This window comes from Orcinus orca, chromosome 4 (genome assembly GCF_937001465.1).
Source record: "Orcinus orca chromosome 4, mOrcOrc1.1, whole genome shotgun sequence".
In the NCBI taxonomy this organism is placed as follows: Eukaryota; Metazoa; Chordata; class Mammalia; order Artiodactyla; family Delphinidae; genus Orcinus; species Orcinus orca.
The window spans coordinates 113711296-113730905 of record NC_064562.1 but is presented as its reverse complement, the minus strand read 5'-3'; the positions used below and the strand labels follow the sequence as shown (position 1 = coordinate 113730905).

The window sequence follows — 19610 nt, the reverse complement described above, 5'->3', positions numbered from 1 at the left end:
CCAAGGTTAAGACTTATACTCTTATTAATCCCAGATTTGCTCACTCAGTTAGTTCTAATCCTCATTATTCTTTGGTGTCCTACATACATGACTTGTAATAACAATGATGAGCTTGAAAAGGATACAGATTTGATTTGATTTAAAAGGTTAAATAATTTACTATTTCTTTGCTTTTTGGAAATGACATGAGAGAGCCCATCCAACGAGATGATGAGGGTTAGCTACGCTGGGATAAAAATTTCAGCTCACTGGTTTGGTCACATCTGAATACTGAGTCTTGACTTTCCCTAAAACATCCCATGGTCAGTATCTGTCTCTCCAAGTAAAAGTCAATGACAATCTTCTGCAAGGGGAAGATCCAATTGCATCTGTAGAATGAAATCAATACAATCACTGCAAGTAAACCATGTCTGACCTTATCCTTTTTAAGAAGGAAAAAAATCAAGAGGGCATGAAAAGTGTCAGCATTTTTGGTTTTGAAAGGTGATAAAGGGGGAACAGTTCATGCTGTGCTTATCCATCATTGGACTTCAGTAAGATCATTAAGGTTCAAACTAGATATAAAGAGGTAGCAATTTATTCAGTGCTGCTGTTGGAAATCCTAGCACCAATTCAGCTCAATTCAGTTCAATTCAATTCAGTTCAGCAAGCATTCATTAAGTATCAACATTGTGTATGATTTTATGCTAGCTGCAAAAAAAAAACCAAAAAAACAAAAATCTCTGGTTGTTATTTCTGTTATTTTATGTCAGAATCTTCTAGGTTCTGGGAATAAGCATGTAGAGAAAGAAATCTATGCAGACACAGCAAATCTATTGTGATAAACGCTAGAGGATATGAATAAAATACTGTAGTGGAAAACATGAGCTATGCATTCATAGAAAAATCAGGTGATTTCTGAGTTGAGACTTGCAGGATGGGGGGGAAGGATTTATTTTAGTTCATTTGGACAATTATTTATTGAGGTGTAAACTATGTGCTGGACCCTAGCATGGGCACTGGTATTGGGGAGGCAAGTAAAGCATCATAGCTGCTCTCAGGAAGATCACAAACGTGTTACAGCAAGGGGAGGCAATTGTCTGAAAGAGCTTGTAACCTGGTAGAAGAGACGAATGAGTTTATAAGGAAAGGGCTCATTTGCAAACTTCTCAACATATCTGCTTTCCAAGAGAATCTTTCGTCTGGTTACAGTTGTTATGTTTTGCCTTCATAACAGCAGTAACATTCTTAGAAAAATGCCAGGAAACTGGAAACAAGTAAGAGCATGTGCAAAGGTATGGTGACCAAGAAGTTTCCTGCATGTTTATGAATTAGAGTGCATATATACAGTGGAATACAACACAACTGTTCAAAATGGTGCAAAGAAATATGTTATAAAACGGGAAGTTATTTTTGATATATAGTGAAGTTAAAAATACAGGTAATAGTACAATATTACAATGTGATTCCACTCCTGTAAATTTTTATTTTGCATTCACAGGAAAAAATATGAGAAGATGCCTTAAAATGTTAATGGTGGTTCTCTTTCAATGGAGGAATTATGAAGAGGGGCTATGATTTGTTCCCTTCTCTTATCTCCTCTCCTCTTCTCTCTTCCCCTCTTCTCTTCTCTTTTTCTCTCTCTCCCTCTTCATCCCTCTTTCGTTTTCCCCTCCTCCCTCCTTTATTCTCCTTCTCCTTATTTACCTCCTTCTCCTCCACCACCTTCTTCTTCTTCTTCTTCTTCTTCTTCTTCTTCTTCTTCTTCTTCCCCTCCCCCTCCCCTCCCCTCCCCCTCCCCTCCTCCTCTTTCTCCTCTTCCTCCTCCTCCTCCTCCTCCTCCTCCTCCTCTTCTTCTTCTTCTTCCTTTATTTTCCTCATGTGTATTCCCATTTGTTTTCTGAAACTAATCTAAATTACTTCAGGAATTTAAAAAAAAAAGCCAAGGAAAAGTAATTAAAAAAAAACTCCTTTAAGCCAAAGAATCACTTCAACAGTTCTGACAATTCTCCTTTAATGGCATTTGTTCCTCAGGAGAAGCCAATACTTTTGGAAGGACAGGTATCATTAGTATTATTGTTGTTGTTGTTATTCTATTTCCTTGGACTGGTAATATTTTGAGGTTTTAACTGGTGTATTTTCTTCATTCCCAGATCATTAGACACAAATAATCTGCAGAACTAGAAACAAAGGCTACAAACTCTTGCCACAGAAAAGATGTAGAGGCACTTTTTTACAGGACAAATTTTCCTATTGGCAGAGATCATGGAAAAAAAAAAAGTGGTCCCAGGCTGGGGAAGAGACAGGAAAGCATGAGAGAGAGGAATGGAAAGCCTCAATCTGGGACCCTGGGCCTGCAAGGATGGACCGCCAAGTGCTAGCCATCCACTCGTCATCCATCGATTTTCTAGTCTTGAGTGATGCTCATCTAAGCCTGAGATTCTGCTCATCTCCCCTGAATCTGTGTGGCCACTGCCTTCCTCTTAGCCCTAGCAACCCACTGTTGAATTCCCATTTTATTGACAGAAGAATGGAGATTTCAGGAGGCTGAGCATTGCCTAGAAATTACCAGCAGGGTTGAAGCTAGAACTTAAGCCTCATGAATCCCTGTTGAAAACGCTTTCCAGTACCCCATAATATTGCCTAAAATCTGATTTGTGGATCATAGTTATTCAAAGTCAACACTTCTGTCCCTCATTGTTCCTTGGGCAATTACTTCTTCTGTGATGAGGAATAAACAAGATGGTGACAGGCTCCTGAAGTTGTTTTGTCATTTCTAACCTGGCCTTCCACTCCTGAAGCTAAAGACAGGGTTATTTCTGGTGAAATCCTTGCTGTAAAGTACACCAATCAATTTTCCTTACAAATGGTTTCTAATGTGTAATTATATAATCAAGCATGCTCATAAACAAGCCAGGCCTTGACATAGAGTGATGGGGTGCAGTAATATTTTAAATAAAAGATGATCGCACAGCCATTTATTTTGTAGTCCAATTTTCAGGGTTGGGAACTGTACATTAATGGCAGTTTCAAGATTAGCAGCGAGCTAAATGTGAAACTCTGTGAGTCAATGCCTTCGACATAAACAAATGTACAAAAATAGCATCCTGCAACTGTTTGCAAAGTCTGACAGAGTTTCAGGGCTTTCTGCAAAGCAGAGGGTGCAAAGAGTACCAGATTCATCACATTCTGGCAGCTATCTATTCAAAAACAATGGTTTTGTCTACAAATGGAAACTGCTAACAGCTTTCTCCATCCAGTGCAATCGTCTTTCCATCTGTTTGGGTTTTATAATCATGTTGCCTTTGGAAAATTACAACACAGAGCATATTCTTTCGAGGTCTGTTGTTGAGCTGAATATTCTGGGCCATGAAATGGTGACAACAGTGAAGAATTTCCCTGCAAAAGCATTGCAACCGTTGCATCCCCAAAAGCTACCCCTGTGCTGCAAGGCTCTGGCAGGAGTGGAGCGTCAAATTGTGTTTAGCAGAGCACAGTTTAAAAAACATTCACATACACTTGAATAGCCACAATCTGACACTTGCACTGCTTTGGTGTAATGGATGCTCTTTCTCCCGCCTTCCTTCATCTTTATTCCTTACTCCTTTTTTTCCATTTCCCTACCAAAATATATTATTACCTAATGTGTGCAAAGTCATGAGGGATCTGGACAGCTCCTCCAGCCTGTGATCTCAAGAAAGAACATTATTCCTTTGTATCTCCTGATCCTTTGCCTAGAGTCCAGCTCATGGTGGGTATTCAGTACCTAAGTGATGAATAAATGAATGAATGATGCTTTATCTTTCATGTGATGCTTTATACCTTATAAAACCTTGTGTACTTTGTAAAACATTTTCACTGATACCATCTTCACAACCACATACGTGGTTGTCGTCTCAATGTGTTACTTCAAATCCTTTAAGAGGCAGATGCTAAGATGCCATTAGATATGTAAGAAATTGATTATGGAAATTGGCCTTGAGGGAAAAAGGTGAAGGAACAGTGGAGAATGGGGGAACCATCAGACCATGATGCAGGTTTTACCCCCTTGGAGGAGAGAGGAAGGAATTTTGAGTAGCAGAAGTCTTTGACCGATGTGCAAAGAAAGTTTTGACAAAGCTGATAGAGAGCCTTTGGGCCAAAGTCACTGGTCAGAGGAGTCCTACATCTCCCAGAAATGCACCTGCTTGTCCCAGAAGTGACCTTGCTATACTCAGACTTTGGCTGATGGTGCCAGTGTGGTGATGGATTTCAGACAGCATGCCTGGGACTTTTGGTCAATTCTATGCAATGGGAAATCTGAGAGGTACATTTTTATGGCCACCACATTCTATTTAATAGATAAGGAAACAGATTTGGAGAGATTAAGAGACATTCTCAAGGTCTCATGAGTGGCAGAGTGAGGATCAATGCCATGTTCCTGAACCCTCACCCATGTTTTTTTTTTTACAGACATAACTGTGGCTTCATTTTTACTGCTGACCCTCTGCCCCATCTGACTGGGAGTGTTTGGGAGAGAAGAGAACAGAAAAGTTGAAACACTGGGTCAGCAAAAAACATGGCAGGGACATGAGAAGAGACAGGGGTGAGGTTTCTTTTACTCACGGTAGAAAGCAGAGCATAAGGCTGGAAGATGAAGAATAGATGTCTCATCCCAGGGTGGAAATGGGTAAGACATTCACTCTGTCATAATTAGAATATACCATATGTAAAATCAAATCTTTTGATAATTAAATAGCAGATTATGCTTTAGAGAATCACATAAGAATGAAGGTAGAGATGTTCTTGGCTACTTTTTTCAAGACTGTTTTCCCAGCACCTTGACAGTGCTTGGCACAGAAGCATGGTGTAATTACCTGTCTTTGTTGAAGGAATAAATGTAACTCTAGCCTTGGAAGGGACCTCAGGAAACATCCAATGTACTTTAGAAAATAATGAGTCATTGAATAATTGTTAAGTCACTTCTCAGAGAGAATGAGACCCTGAGACTGCTGACTTCCTGCACAGGGATCTATCCTCCTCCCATCTGGGGCCACTCTGAGATGAGGGCTCTGCTTTGCTTACCCAAGAGAAAGTAGATACATTAATATTGGAATCTCTAACATCTTTGACCAAACGGAAGACTAAACTTAGCCGTTTTTTGAACTTAAACATCAATGTGGTGAGTATATTAAAAACAAATTCCCAAACAAGAATGAGTGGGTAGAACAATGAGTCATTTGGAGAAAGCAATGCATGAAACCTAATATGATGAGACCAATATTTTGGGACTATCACGGGAAACCTCAACTGACAGATAGTAGACAGCAGAGAACTAGAGGGGAACTGATATACATGTTAATTGCCATTTTATAGTTGTTTGAAAACGCTGGCCTTGAGAGGTTATAATGCAGAATTGAATATTGATTCACTTATCCACTTAGGAAATATTTATTGAGCACCAACTCTGTACCAGGCACTAGGTTAGGCTTTGAAGATTATCGACAAAAAAAAAAAGACCCTATTCCTTCATTATAGAGTAGAGCGTCTAGTGGAAGACAGGGAGTAAATGTACAAACACAATAGTTCCAGATAGTTGGAAATGTTATTAGAGAAATACCAAGGGTATGGGAAGTGGCACAATTATGTGGTCATGGGGGGACTCACTCTGAGGCAGTGAAATTGACTTTAGATCTGAATGATAAGAAGGAGTTATCCCTGTGAAAATCTGAAGGCAAGAGTTCCAGGGAAGAGGAGGAGCAGGTGCCTTCAACAAGACCCAGAGTGCTTGAGGAGCAGAAGAAAGGCCAGTGTGGATGGAGCATAATCTGGGGGAATGTCAGGAAGTGAGATGAGAAGTAGGTAGGGCCAGATTCTGCAGGACTTTGTAGGCAGAGGAAGGAGTTTGGGTTTTATCTTAAGGGTGTCAGAAAGCCATTGAAAGCTTTTAAGCAGGAGTGTCACAACTTGATTTATATAAAAAACCCAAAATTGCTCTTCAGGAAAGCAAATGTGGAAGCAGGGAGACAAGTTGAGGCTGTTGCCAGAGTCCGGGTGAGAGCTGGTGGGGACTTGAGCTGAGCTGGATGGACAAACTGGAAATAGCCAGGTGGGCAATATGGAGAGAGAGGTTTCTGGCTGAAGAATGGTAGCATCTACAAGGCAGAGAGGCATTGAGGAGAGGCTGTGGTGTATGGGGGCTTATACATGGTTTGCAGTGGCTGCAGTATTGGGTGTGCATTAGGTAGCAGGAAAAGATAAAATAGAGAGAGCTATCTCTACTTCATAGAGCTATTGAGGGGATAGCTTGAGAACACAAGCCACTTTCTCCGTGCCTTGGTTTTCTCCTCAGTAAAATGGAGCATCTTGTCACAGTACAAACACTAAGATCCCTTCCACTCTGTGATTACCTGCAGCCCAGCATGGGCAACCTGATCGAAATGTCTTGTGTCTGTGGCACTGGCAATGCTGGGGCTTCACAATGGGATTTTCATGGCCCTGGATGCTGGGAACATGCTTTTCGAAGTCAGAATAATAAATGAATGGTGAAAAGAGGCATTACATATCACCAAATGTTGAAAACCCCTTTCCTGGGCAATACAAAGTAGGTTGTTACAGGAGAGTCCTGGCACAGGCTCTTTACTTGTGGTTTCCCCGTCCTTGTCAGAGCTGACTCTCCTCACTGCCCTGAACACAGAAATTCCTTCTGTAGGAAACAGCAGAGGCCAAGACATAATGATTACCAATTTATGTTTTAAGAGATGGCTTGACAATAATATTGCTTACTATATGCCAAATGAGGTCCAAGCAGTTCATTTGTAACATCTCATGTGATGTGCACAGGTCTATGATGTTGATGATATTATTCCCCCCATTTTAGAGATGGAAAAAGGGAGGAACAAAAAGGTAAGTAATTGCTTGATGCCTCATAGCCTTTCTACAGCTGCTGTCAGTTGCACAGTAGCAGAAAGCACCCTGAACTCAACCTTCAGGGACTGGGCTCTGCAACTGGGCAGGGTATGACCTGGGCTTCCAAACCACCTAACAGTCATGTTTGCTTGATTTCCTCATCTTTGAAATGGGAATCATAATAACTACCTCAGGGAGCTGTTGTAAGCATTGAGATAAATTGTGTAAAGAACCTGGTGCAGTAAATGTTAGCCTCTCCTAGTTACAAAGCATAAATGTGCTTTGCAAACCATAGTTATAAAAAGAAAATACAAACCCCCTGAGTATTTCTAGGGAATTGACTTGGAGTTGTACAAAAGTAGCATTTAATGTGGAGACACTTGTAGCATGAAAGAATTCTTAGGGTTCTTGGATTTCTGTACATGCGTGGAGGGAGGTGTCAACGTAAATATTTCCTCTGTAGATTAGAAAACAGCAAGTCAGAAATTTGAACAAGTTGATATTAATTTCAGGCAATATTTCCTTTGGCTTTATGAAGTCAACTGTGAAGAAGTAAACCAAATATTTACTACATGTTCAGCCATATTCTAGGTACTTTGGCAGAAGGAGTGGGCTATGGAGATGCACCAGATGATTGATTGATTCCCTCAAGGAGCTTGCTGTCTACCACCCAGGGCAATGACTAGAGGGGGGCCTTCTGTGGGGGAACAGGATGTCTCACAGCAAAATGGTGTGTATATTTGTGTGTGTGTGTGTGTGTGTGTGTGTGAGAGAGAGAGAGAGAGAGGGAGAGAGAGAGAGAGAGAGAGAGAGAGCGAGAGAGAGAGGGAGATTGTTTTCATGTTAGTTGGATTGAAAATGTTGAGAAACCCTGGTCTACAGGGTAGAGATATCCATGAGAGAAGACATGAATCAGTGAGTTAGTGGGAAACTATAACTTGTTTTTATAGATAATATATGTATAACCAAACGCTAGTCAGTGTGCTCCTGGATCTATGTTAAGCTGCCCAAAGACAGTGATTTACTATCTATGCTTCCTTTTTATAACAAATATTTTTAAACATATTCTTCATTTTATTGAAAACGTAATATAACCCGTCTACAATATAATTCCAAAAGCAAATCGATATAATGTCCCAAAACAGCAAAAATAGAAATTAAAGGAAAGTACTTTAAGATAACATATAGTTCACTCTTGAGCAACATGAGAGTTGGGGGTGCTGACCCTCCATGTGGTGGAAAATCCCCATATGACTTTACAGTTGGGCCTCTATATCTGCAGTTCCACATCTGTGGATTCATCCAACCTCAGATCATGTAGTACTGTAGTACATATTTATTGAAAAAAATCTGTTTGTAAATGGACCCTCGCAGTCCAAACCCAAGTTGTTCAAGGGTCTACTATATTATGTACAAAATTTTAGTAAGTAAATGCTCAGACTATACTAGAGAGACAGTGGACTCATCAAGTGCTTGTACCCAAGATGTCTTCATGGACACATCTGGTGTCTTGGTACTGGCTGTTGGCTGGGGCACCTCAGGTTTCCTCCATGTGGCTTTTCTCTGCAGGTGGTATCTCACCATTCAGTGGTTTAGCCTGGGCTTCTTCACAAGGCAGCTGGCTTTCAAGAGAGTGAAACAGAAGCCCAAGGCTTTGAAGTTACATAGCAGCACTTCTGCTACATTCTGTCCATCACAAGAAGTCATAGAGCTACCCTAGAATATTCGAGGGAGGGAGTGAGTGGGAAATAGGCCCTACTTCTTTATGGAAGGAGTGATCAATTCATATTGCAAGTGGACATATGGGATGAAAGATTATTGTCATAATTTGTGGGAACACCTACTGTAGAAGGAGAAGAGCCCTGAAAAGCCTAACTAAAAAGAATTAACCTATTTATTGAATTCTTTCTGTATGCTTAGAAGGAACACATAGAAGTTATCTTCTGATTGCTCTACTGTCTCAATTAAATAAGATACAAAGTCATTAGCTAAGAGTAAGGAAGTGGAAACAGATGACAGAACTTTAGAGAGACATAAGAAGGTGAGAAACAGCTAGCCAGGAAAGTGAGAGAGATGGCTGACTAGGAAGGAAAATGTAGTGTATTTCATGATCAGCAATGAGGACTCTCTGGGGGTAGTGCTCATGAATTCAAAATGGAACCACTCGTGTGCTTGTGTGTTTTCCTCCAGACATGTTTTCAAGTACAGACTGGGTGGAGAATTGATTGGCTTTTCTTAAAATTTAATTTTTATTTTATATTGGAGTATAGTTGATTTACAATGTTGTGTTATTTTCAGGTTCACAGCAAAGTGATTCAGTTATACATATACATATATCCATTATTTTTCAGATTCTTTTCCTGTATAGATTATTACAGGTTATTGAGTAGAGTTCCCTGTGGTATACAGTAGGTCATTGTTTGCCTTCTATTTTATATATAGTAGTGTGTATATGTTAATCTCAAACTCCTTATTTATCCCCCCAACCTTTCCCCTTTGATAACCATACGTTTGTTTTCTAAGTCTGTGAATCTGTTTCTGTTTTGTAAATAAGTTCATTTGTATTATTATTTTAGATTCCACATATAAGTGATATCATATGATATTTGTCTTTGTCTGACTTACTTCACTTAGTATGATAATCTCTAGGTACATCCATGTTGCTGCAAATGACATTATTTCATTCTTTTTTTATGGCTGAGTAATATTCCACTGCATATATGTACCACATCTTCTTTATCCATTCCTCTGTCTTGATTGACTTTAAACATGGTTTAGAATTTTTTTCCCCCAAGAGTGAGGGAAAGAAAAGCTGAGAAAATATGAAGGGGACTGATAATGGGTATGGAGTTGGTAGTAAGTGTGGGATTCTTTTTTTTTTTTTTTTTAACATCTTTATTGGGGTATAATTGCTTTACAATGGTGTGTTAGTTTCTGCTTTATAACAAAGTGAATCAGTCATACATAAACATATGTTCCCATATGTCTTCCCTCTTGCGTCTCCCTCCCTCCCACCCTCCCTATCCCACCCCTCCAGGCTGTCACAAAGCACCGAGCCAATATCCCTGTGCCATGCGGCTGCTTCCCACTAGCTATCTACCTTACTACGTTTGTTAGTGTGTATATGTCCATGACTCTCTCTCGCCCTGTCACAGCTCACCCTTCCCCATCCCCATAACCTCAAGTCCATTCTCTAGGAGGTCTGCGTCTTTATTCCTGCTTTACCCCTAAGTTCTTCGTAACACTTTTTTCCTTAAATTCCATATATATGTGTTAGCATACGGTATTTGTCTTTTTCTTTCTGACTTACTTCACTCTGTATGACAGACTCTAGGTCTATCCACCTCATTACAAATAGCTCAATTTCGTTTCTTTTTATGGCTGAGTAATATTCCATTGTATATATGTGCCACATCTTCTTTATCCATTCATCCGATGATGGGCACTTAGGTTGTTTCCATCTCCGGGCTATTGTAAATAGAGCTGCAATGAACATTTTGGTACATGACTCTTTTTGAATTTTGGTTTTCTCAGGGTATATGCCCAGTAGTGGGATTGCTGGGTCATATGGTAATTCTACTTGTAGTTTTTTTAAGGAACCTCCATACTGTTCTCCATAGTGACTGAAGCAATTCACATTCCCACCAGCAGTGCAAGAGTGTTACCTTTTCTCCACACCCTCTCCAGCATTTATTGTTTCTAGATTTTTTGATGATGGCCATTCTGACTGGTGTGAGATGATATCTCATTGTAGTTTTGACTTGCATTTCTCTAATGATTAATGTTGAGCATTCTTTCATGTGTTTGTTGGCAGTCTGTATAGCTTCTTTGGAGAAATGTCTATTTAGGTCTTCTGCCCATTTTTGGATTGGGTTGTTTGTTTTTTTGTTATTGAGCTGCATGAGCTGCTTGTAAATTTTGGAAATTAATCCTTTGCCGGTTGCCTCATTTGCAAATATTTTCTCCCATTCTGAGGCTTGTCTTTTGGTCTTGTTTATGGTTTCTTTTGCTGTGCAAAAGCTTTTAAGTTTAATTAGATCCGATTTGTTTATTTTTGTTTTTATTTCCATTTCTCTAGGAGGTGGGTCAAAAAGGATCTTGCTGTGATTTATGTCATAGAGTGTTCTGCCTATGTTTTCCTCTAAGAGTTTGATAGTTTCTGGCCTTACATTTAGGTCTTTAATCCATTTTGAGCTTATTTTTGTGTATGGTATTAAGGAGTGATCTAATTTCATATTTTTACATGTACCTGTCCAGTTTTCCCAGCACCACTTATTGAAGAGGCTGTCCTTTCTCCACTGTACATTCCTGCCTCCTTTATCAAAGTTAAGGTGACCATATGTGTGTGGGTTTATCTCTGGGCTTTGCATCCTGTTCCATTGATCTATATTTCTGTTTTTGTGCCAGTACCATACTGTCTTGATTACTGTAGATTTGTAGTATAGTCTGAAGTCAGGGAGCCTGATTCCTCCAGCTCCGTTTTTCATTCTCAAGATTGCTTTGGCTATTCGGGGTCTTTTGTGTTTCCATACAAAATGTAAAATATTTTGTTCTAGTTCTGTGAAAAATACCAGTGGTAATTTGTAAGGGATTGCATTGAATATGTAGATTGCTTTGGGTAGTACAGTCATTTTCACAATGTTGATTCTTCCAATCCAAGAACATGGTATATCTCTCCATCTATTTGTATCATCTTTAATTTCTTTCATCAGTGTCTTATAATTTTCTACATACAGGTCTTTTGTCTCATTAGGTAGGTTTATTCCTAGGTATTTTATTCTTTTTGTTGCAGTGGTAAATGGGAGTGTTTTATTAATTTCACTTTCAGATTTTTCATCATTAGTGTAAAGCAATGCCAGAGATTTCTGTGCATTAATTTTGTATCCTGCTACTTTACCAAATTCATTGATTAGCTCTAGTAGTTTTCTGGTAGCATCTTTAGGATTCTCTATTATAGTATCATGTCATCTGCAACTATGACAGCTTTACTTCTTCTTTCCGATTTGGATTCATTTTATTTCCCTTTCTTCTCTGATTGCTGTGGCTAAAACTTCCAAACCTATGTTGAATAAGAGTGGTGAGAGTGGGCAACCTTGTCTTGTTCCTGATCTTAGTGGAAATGCTTTCAGTTTTTCACCATTGAGGACGATGTTGGCTGTGGGTTTGTCACATATGGCCTTTATTATGTTGAGGAAATTTCCCTCTATGCCTATTTTCTGCAGCGTTTTTATCATAAATGTGTGTTAAATTTTGTCAAAATCTTTCTCTGCATCCATTGAGATGATCATATGTTTTTTTCACCTTCAATTTGTTAATATGGTGTATCATGTTAATTGAGTTTCATATATTGAAGAATCCTTGCATTCCTAGGATAAACCCAGTTTGGTCATTGTGTATGATCCTTTTAATGTGCTGTTGGATTCTGTTTACTAGTATTTTGTTGAGGACTTCAGCATCTATATTCATCAGTGATATTGGCCTGTAGTTTTCTTTCTTTGAGAGATATTAGGATTTGGTATCAGGGTGATGGTGGCCTCATAGAATGAGTTTGGTAGTGTTCCTCCCTCTGCTATATTTTGGAAGAGTTTGAGAAAGATAGGTGTTAGCTCTTCTCTAAAGGTTTGATAGAATTCACCTGTGAAGTCATCTGGTCCTGGACTTTTGTTTGTTGGAAGATTTTTAATCACAGTTTCATTTTCAGTGCTTGTGGTTGGTCTGTTCATATTTTCCATTTCTTCCTGATTCAGTCTTGGCAGGTTGTGCATTTCTAAGAATTTGTCCATTTCTCGCAGGTTGTCCATTTTTTTGTCATAGAGTTGCTTGCAGTAATCTCTCATGATCTTTTGTATTTCTGCAGTGTCAGTTGTTACTTCTTTTTCATTTCTAATTCTATTGATTTGAGTCTTCTCCCTTTTTTTCTTGATGAATGTGACTAGTTTTTTATCAATTTTGTTTATCTTCTCAAAGAACCGGCTTTTAGTTTTAGTGATCTTTGCTATTGTTTCCTTCATTTCTTTTTCATTTCTGATCTTTATGAAATCTTTCCTTCTGCTAACTTTTTTTTTTTTTTTTTTTTGTTCTTCTTCTTCTTTCTCTAACTGCTTTAGGTGCAAAGTTTGCTTGTTTATTCAAGATGTTACCTGTTTCTTAATGTAGGATTGTATTGCTATAAACTTCCCTCTTAGAACTGCTTTTGCTGCATCCCATAGATTTTGAGTCGTCGTGTCTCCATTGTCATTTGTTTCTAGGTATTTTTTTATTTCTTCTTTGATTTCTTCAGTGATCACTTCATTATTAAGTAGTGTATTGTTTAGCCTCCATGTGTTTGTATTTTTTACAGATCTTTTCCTGTAATTGATATCTAGTCTCATAGCCTTGTAGTTGGAAAAGATACTTGATAAAATTCAATTTTCTTAAATTTACCAAGGCTTGATTTATGACCCAAGATATGATCTATCCTGGAGAATGTTCCATGAGCACTTGAGAAAAATGTTTATTCTGTTGTTTTTGGATGGAATGTCCTATAAATATCAACTAAGTCCATCTTGTTTAATGTATCATTTAAAGCTTGTGTTTCCTTATTTATTTTCATTTTGGATGATCTGTCCATTGCTGAAAGTGGGGTGTTAAAGTCCCCTACTATGATTGTGTTACTGTTGCTTTCCCCTTTTATGGCTGTTAGTATTTGCCTTATGTATTGAGGTGCTCCTATGTTGGGTGCATAAATATTTACAATTGTTATATCTTCTTCTTGGATTGATCCCTTGATCATTATATAGTGTCCTTCTTTGTCTCTTGTAGTAGTTATTCTAAAGTCTATTTTTTCTGATATGAGAATTGCTACTCCAGCTTTCTTTTGATTTCCATTTGCATGGAATATCTTTTTCCATCCTCTCACTTTCAGTCTGTATGTGTCCCTACATCTGAAGTGGGTCTCTTGTAGACAGCATATATATGGGTCTTGTTTTTGTATCCATTCAGCCAGTCTGTGTCTTTTGGTGGGAGCATTTAGTCCATTTACATTTAAGGTAATTATCGATATGTATATTCCTATTCCCATTTTCTTAATTGTTTTGGGTTTGTTATTGTAGGTCTTTTCCTTCTCTTGTGTTTCTTGCCTAGAAAAGTTCCTTTAGCATTTGTTGTAAGGCTGGTTGGGTGGTGCTGAGCTCTCTCAGCTTTTCCTTGTCTGTAAAGGTTTTAATTTCTCTGTTGAATCTGAATGAGATCCTTGCTGGGTAGAGTAATCTTGGTTGTAGGTTTTTCTCCTTCATCACTTTAAAAATGTCCTGCCACTCTCTTCTTGCTTGCAAAGTTTCTGCTGAAAGATCAGCTGTTAACCTTATGGGGATTCCTTTGTGTGTTATTTTCCACTTGCTGCTTTTAATATGTTTTCTTTGTATTTAATTTTTGATAGTTTGATTAATATGTGTCTTGGTGTGTTTCTCATTGGATTTATCCTGTATGAGACTCTCTGTGCTTCCTGGACTTGATTAACTATTTCCTTTCCCATATTAGGGACGTTTTCAACTATAATCTCTTCAAATATTTTCTCAGTCCCTTTCTTTTTCTCTTATTCTTCTGGGACCCCTATAATTCGAATGTTGGTGTGTTTAATGTTGTCTCAGAAATCTCTGAAACTGTCCTCAGTTCTTTTCATTCTTTTTTCTTTATTCTGCTGTGCAGTAGTTATTTCCACTATTTTATCTTCCAGGTCACTTATCCGTTCTTCTGCCTCAGTTATTCTGCTACTGATCCCATCTAGTGTATTTTTAATTTCATTTATTGTGTTGTTCATCATTGCTTGTTTCCTCTTTAGTTCTTCTATGTCCTTATTAAATGTTTCTTGCATTTTCTCTATTCTATTTCCAAGATTTTGGATCATCTTTACCATCATTATTCTGAATTCTTTTTCAGGTAGACTGCCTATTTCCTCTTCATTTGTTAGGTCTGGTGGGTTTTGCCTTGCTCCATCATCTACTGTGTGTTTTTCTGTCTTCTCATTTTGCTTACCTTACCGTATTTGGGGTGTCGTTTTTCAGGCTGCACGTTTGTAGTTCCCGTTGTTTTTGGTGTCTGTCCCCAGTGGCTAATGTTGGTTCAGTGGGTTGTGTAGGCTTCCTGGTGGAGGGGACTAGTGCCTGTGTTCTGGTGGATAAGGCTGGATCTTGTCTTTCTGGTGGGCAGGTCCACGGCTGGTGGTGTGGTTTGGGGTGTTTGGGGCCGTATTATGATTTTAGGCAGCCTCTCTGCTAATGGGTGGGGTTGTGTTCCTGTCTTGCTAGTTGTTTGGCATAGGGTGTCCAGCACTGTGGCTTGCTGGTCGTTGAGTGAAGCTGGGTGTTGGTGTTGAGATGGAGATCTCTGGGAGATTTTCACTGTTTGATATTACGTGGAGCTGGGAGGTCTCTTGTGGACCAGTGTCCTGAAGTTGGCTCTCCCACGTCAGAGGCAGAGCACTGACTCCCGGCTGTAGCACCAAGAGCCTTTCATCCACACTGCTCAGAATAAAAGGGATAAAAAGTAGAAAGAAAGAGGATAAAATAAAATAAACTTATTAAAATAAAAAATAATTATTAAGAAAAAAAATTTAAAGTAAAAAAAAACCCCACAAAAACACAAAACAAAACGGACGGACAGAACCCTAGCACAAATAGTGAAAGCAAAGCTATACAGAAAAAATCTCACACAGAAGCATACACATAAACACTCACAAAAAGAGGAAAAGGGGAAAATATAATATATTTTGCTCTCCAAGTCCACCTCCTCAATTTGGGATGATTCGTTGTCTATTCAGGTATTCCACAGCTGCAGGGTACATCAAGTTGATTGTGGAGCTTTAATCTGCTGCTTCTGTGGCTGCTGGGAGAAATTTCCCTTTATCTTTGTTCGCACAGCTCCCAGGGGCTCAGCTTTGGATTTGGCCCCGCTGCCGTGTGTAGGTCACTGGAGGGCGTCTGTTCTTCGCTCAGACAGGACGGGGTTAAAGCAGCAGCTGATTCGGGGGCTCTAGCTCCCTCAGGCCAGAGGGAGGGAGGGGCATGGAGTGCCGGGCAAGCCTGCGGCGGCAGAGGCTGGCGTGATGTTGCACCAGCCTGAGGCGCGCCGTGTGTTCTCCCGGGGAAGTTGTCCCTGGATCCCGGGACCCTGGTAGTGGTGGGCTGCACAGGCTCCCGGGAGGGTCAGTGTGGTTAGTGACCTGTGCTCGCACACAGCCTTCTTGGTGGTGGCAGCAGCGGCCTTAGCATCTCATGCCCGTCTCTGGGGTCTGCGCTGTTAGCCGCGGCTTGTGCCCGTCTCTGGAGCTCCTTTAAGCGGTGCTCTTAATCCCCTCTCCTCGCGCACCAGGAAACAAAGAAGGAAGAAAAAGTCTCTTGCCTCTTTGGCAGCTCCAGACTTTTTCCCGGACTCCCTCCCGGCTAGCTGTGGCGCACGAACCCCTTTAGGCTGTGTTCACGCCGCCAACCCCAGTCCTCTCCCTGGGATCTGACCGAAGCCTGAGCCTCAGCTCCCAGCCCCCGCCCGCCCCGGCGGGTGAGCACACAAGCCTCTCGGGCTGGTGAGTGCTGGTCGGCACTGATCCTCTGTACGATAATCTCTCTGCTTTGCTCTCCACACCCCTGTGGCTGTGCTCGCCTCCGCGGCTCCGAAGCTTACCCCCTCCGTCTTCCGCAGTCTCTCCCTGTGAAGGGGCTTCCTAGTGTGTGGAAACCTTTCCTCCTTCACAGCTCCCTCCCACTGGTGCAGATCCTGTCCCATTCTTTTGTCTCTCTTTATTCTTTTTTCTTTTGCCCTACCCAGGTACGTAGGGAGTTTCTTGCCTTTTGGGAGGTCTGAGGTCTTCTGCCAGCGTTCAGTAGGTGTTCTGTAGGAGTTGTTCCACGTGTAGATGTATTTCTGATGTATCTGTGGGGAGGAAGGTGATCTCCGTGTCTTACTCTTCCGACATCTTCCCCTCAATGCCTTTCATATTTAAATATGTAAACTATTTAGAATATTTTTTTGTGTATCATGTGATGTAGGCATCCATTATATATTTTTTTCAAAACATATAACTGATTGTCCCAGCACCATTTTTTGAATGGTCCATATTATATCATACAGTCTGAAATACTAACTTTGGAATATATCACATTTCTAGAAATCCATTATTTCAATTAACAAAAGATTAATTTATAAAGTCTTTATGAAACCTCATGAAGTAGACATTAGTGTCTTTACATGTAACTTGACCAGCATTACATGGAAAATTATACAGATTCTTTTGACAACAGTGTCCATGTTCTTATTACTTGGAGAGGTGAGAAAAGAGCCAAATCATGCAGGGATTTGGGGGACCTGGGATTTTATTCCAGAAACCATTAAAAGCCATCAAAAGGCTTTCAGCAGGGGAGTGACATGCTTTAATTTACATTTTAATTTGATTCTCTAGCAGTTGGATAAAACGGAGGTTGTGAGAAGGCAAACATGTATGGCAGACACCAGTTAGATAGCTGTTATAGTGGTCCAGATGTGGAGTGGTGCCACGTGGACCTTGGAGAATTCAGTGGAGATGGACATAAGTGAATGGGTTTGAAATATATTTTAGAGATAAATGCATCAGAACTTGCTGTTCAGCTGGATTTAATTGGAGGCTGAGAGAAAGGGACAAATCAAGGAGGACATTTAGAGTGAGCAGCTGAGTGGTAGTGGTGCCAGTTGAGATAGGGAAGGCTAGAGTGTAACGAGGGGAGTAAGGGGGACAGATCAAGTTGGTGATTCCTATGAAATATGCAAACAGAGATGTCAATAGGCACTTGGATATACAAGATTGGAACTGGGGTGGAGTGGTCCATAGATATATACTTGGATTTATTTGTGACATTGCCTGGAAGATCTACACGAGGGTGGTATTATAAGCCCTCCTGATTTTATAGAGTTGAACAGCAAATGAGAAGTGATGTTGGAGACAGTGCAAACAAATTTTTCAAGAAGCTCAGCTCTGAAGGAAATAAGATCAAATACAGAAGATACAGAACTAGGAGTAGATAAAGGATTGAGCGACTCTTTTTTTTCCCCAATGGGAGAGATCCATACTTAGAGGAAGGAATTAATAGAGAAATAGTGGGAGAAAATATAGGAAAGAGGAGGGAAAAAAAAATATATATATACAACTGAGGAGGCAGGGTCAATGAGGAAACAGGGGTTCAGGGGATGCTGTTTGCTGGGAGGGTGGAGAAGAAGCATACCATTTCCTGAGAGTGGCAAAAGAAGGGGACATTATAATGTGATGTCTAAGTGCCAGGCTTCAGAGCCAGATGGTCTGGGTTTACATTAGGCTCTGCTGTTTACAAGTGATAGAGCCCCTTAAACCTTAGTTTTGTCATTGATAACATGGGAATGATGATATGAATACACATGTTTAGGATTGTTATGAAGACTAGATGATATACAAATAGCACTTAGCACAGAGCTCAATAAACATGAGGTCAGATTGTATTAATAAATATAGGTTTGCCTATATATGTGGGAAGTCAAAGATAATCACATTGAGTTCCTCAATTTTCTCATGAAGACCCTTAGTTTGCAAAAGCTATTCTAGATAATGGGAGATGGAATTGATCACCAGAACTTCCCACTTTCTTTTTTTAAAAATTTTTTTTTATTGAAATATAGTTGATTTACAATGTTGTGTTAGTTTCAGGTGTAGAGCAAAGTAGTTCAGTTATACATATATGAAAATCTATTCTTTTTTAGATTCTTTTCCATTATAGGTTATTACAAGATATTGAGTGTAGTTCCCTGTGCTATACAGTAGGTCCTTGTAGATTATCTATTGTACATATAGTAGTGTATATATTTTAATCCCAAACTCCTGATTTATAATCTCACCCCCCCCCCCACTTTACCCTTCGGTAACCATAACTTTGTTTTCTATGTCTGTGAGTCTATTTCTGTTTTATTAATAAGTTCATTTGTATCATTTTTTTTTTTAAGATTTTCCTCCTACTAGCATTGTATAGCAGGTAAAACTGGTTTAAAATGGGAATGAAGGGTAAATAGTTCAGACTGTTCTTTTCCTGGTTAACACAAGTGAGTGAGACACTCATTCTTGGAAATGGCCACAAAACATTATGGACACTTTTACTAAACTAGAAACAAAACCACATTTTCCCTTCTGCCAGATCTGTGAACAGAGCTACCTGAGTGGCAGAGTGCTTCTCTGAAACTTGGAACACTGGGTGTTTTTTTTACATACAACTTGTTTGCAGTTCAACTGGCTTTTTATTTCAGGGTGTCTATGGTTATGGGAGGGCAGATTTCAGCTCCTCAAGGTTATGTAGACATTTAGTCAAATGTAGTTCTAAAGACATATCACAAAAAGAGTTCTGGTGGGCATTGGAATACCTGGGCTTGATCCTGGCTCCTTTACCACCTAACTGTGTGGTTTTTGTCAGTATCTAGAGAGGAAGGGGTTTGGACTGAACAGGTGATGATTCCCATGTAGTTCTCCAACCATCTGCAACACAAGAATCTCACTAAGCAGTTCTTGCCTAAGAGATGATTCTTTCTTCTATCTTGAATGTGTATGGAAGGAGATTCTCTCAGCAGGAGTATATCTTCCAACACATTATAAGTAGCCACTTTGGTACTATGTTAATTACTCACTGCTGTTTCCTAGTTACAGATAGATTTGCTCAAGAAAACATTTGTTGAAGGTCCTCTCTTCTATGTGCTAAAACTGTGATAGCCACCAAGAGAGA

At 39.7% G+C, this 19610-nt stretch overlaps 1 long non-coding RNA gene across 2 annotated transcripts in view; it reads left to right on the top strand.

Moving 5' to 3' along the window:
- The window catches only part of LOC117197713 (uncharacterized), an 83741-nt gene extending 79899 nt beyond the window's left edge, over positions 1-3842 (top strand). For both annotated transcript variants that reach the window (XR_004478518.2, XR_007476841.1), the window contains one exon: positions 2133-3842. This is a non-coding gene — a long non-coding RNA (uncharacterized LOC117197713). The remainder of the gene's footprint in view (positions 1-2132) is intronic.
- Positions 3843-19610: the final 15768 nt, after the last annotated feature.